The sequence below is a fragment of the Gastrolobium bilobum genome, unplaced genomic scaffold (genome assembly GCF_033153095.1).
Source record: "Gastrolobium bilobum isolate Gb01-03AN ecotype WA unplaced genomic scaffold, APGP_CSIRO_Gbil_v1 utg145675, whole genome shotgun sequence".
NCBI lineage: Eukaryota > Viridiplantae > Streptophyta > Magnoliopsida > Fabales > Fabaceae > Gastrolobium > Gastrolobium bilobum.
This window is the reverse complement of record NW_026896213.1, coordinates 1,990-4,056: the sequence shown is the minus strand read 5'-3', so window position 1 is coordinate 4,056 and position 2,067 is coordinate 1,990. Positions and strand designations below refer to the sequence as shown.

At 40.8% G+C, this 2,067-nt stretch overlaps 1 non-coding gene across 1 annotated transcript; it reads right to left on the bottom strand.

The window, feature by feature from the left end:
- Positions 1 to 216: 216 nt before the first annotated feature.
- On the bottom strand, positions 217 to 323 carry LOC133298271 (small nucleolar RNA R71). Its single transcript, XR_009749769.1, has one exon. It is a non-coding gene; the product is annotated as a small nucleolar RNA R71 (small nucleolar RNA).
- Positions 324 to 2,067: the final 1,744 nt, after the last annotated feature.

Below are 2,067 nucleotides of genomic sequence, written 5' to 3'. Positions count from 1 at the left end.
GACCCTTACTTGCACATAGAGAACTTCCTATTGTTAAGTGATACTGTGAAGATAAACGGTGTCACAAGAGATGCAATTCTGTTGAGACTATTCACTCATTCACTGACGGATGATGCAAGGAGATGGCTGCAATCATTGCCACAAGGAAGTATAACAACTTGGGATGATTTGCAAACCAAGTTCTTGCAAAGGTTTTTCTCAGCATCCAAGAGGGCCAAGTTGAAGGATGAAATTACAAGCTTTAAGCAGAAAGAGTCAGAATCTATTTATGAGGCTTGGGAGAGATTCAAGACTTTGTTGAGGAAATGTCCACAGCATGGAATTGAGGCATGGCAACAAGCAGCAATCTTCCTGCAAGGAATGACCACTAACACTAGAACCTTGGTGCATGCCACTGCTGGTGGATCATTGACTACCAAGACCCCTCAAGAAGCTTTAGATATCTTTGAGTCATTAGCATCTCAAGAATTTGATAATGCTCCAGTGGCTGACAGAAGGACAGGAATTATCAGGTTGGATGGGTATGATGCTTTGTTGGCAAGGAATGATCAACTGATGCAGACACAGAGACAACAGCAGCAACAATTAGATACCCTTATTAAGCAACTCTCTTCACAAAAGGTAGCTTCTGTGGAAACAAAGAGTGTATGTGCTATCTGTGGTAAGGGCCATGTGACAGAGGAGTGTGATTATGGGGGATCATCAGAACAAGCAGAGGTGAATGGAGTGTGGTATGATCAGAATAATCAAAGGAACTACAACAATCAGGGAAAGAATGTTTATATGCCACCATGGAAAAACAAGAATCAACACCCAGGATTAGCTATAGTTCCAACCACCAATTGAATCCACCATTACATCCTCCACCACCACATATGAAGGAGCAGTCAAGTGATCCTGCTGCATGGCAGAAAGCGTTTGCTCAGTTATCTAAGACAACTCAGGATTATATTCAGGGTTCTACTTCATTCAGGGAAGAGACAACTGCATTCATGCAGGAGACCAGAACTTCTTTCAGAAATCAGGAAGCATCAATCAGAAATTTGGAGACCCAGATTGGTCAATTATCAAGACAGATATCAGAGAGACCACAAGGGAAATTTCCAAGTGATACACTGGTGAATCCTAAGGAGCACTGTAAAGCAATTATGACAAGAAGTGGGTTGGTACTTCAACCAGGGAAAAAGAAGGTGGAAAATAAAAAGAATGAAGAAGAGGTTGTGGTTGAAGATGTAGTCTCTGATGATGAAGGAGAGAAAATGAGAAATGAGAAAAGTGAGAAGGAAGTAGTTGTTAGAGATGTTATAGTTGGAGTTGACAAAGAAGAGGAAGGGAAGGACAATAAGAATGAAGGAGAGGTAGAAGTTGGTAAAAATGCTTCCCCACAAAAGATGATGAAGTGGGAAAAGAAGAAGATGGCTGACAAGAAAGAACAGCCAGTTAGTTTATCTCCCTATGCTAAAGTTCCCTACCCTCAGAGGTTGAAGAAAGAGATTCAGAAGCAGCACTATGCAAGATTTCTGGATATCTTCAAAAATTTACAAATTAACATACCATTTTCTGAAGCACTGGAAAATATGCCTCACTATGCAAAATTCATGAAGGATCTTCTTACTAAGAAGAGGAAATTAACTGATGGTGAGACAGTGGCCCTAACAGCAGAGTGTAGTGCCCTAATCCAGAAGAAGCTTCCAACAAAAATGAAAGATCCAGGAAGCTTCAGTATCTCTATTGCTATAGGAGATGTGGAGGTGGGAAAGGCATTGTGTGATTTGGGAGCCAGTATAAACTTGATGCCGTTGACAGTATGTAGAGCTTTGGGAATTAACACTTTAAAGGAGACCAATCTTATTCTGCATCTTGCAGATAGATCTATCAAGAGGCCTGAAGGTGTGGTTGAAGATGTCTTGGTCAAGGTAGACAAGTTTATTTTTCCAGTGGATTTTGTGATTCTTGACATGGAGGAAGAGGATACAGAAAGTCCTTTATTGTTAGGAAGACCCTTTTTAGCAACTGCAAGATCTTTGATAGATGTTGAACAAGGAAAGTTGTTGCTAAGGGTGGATG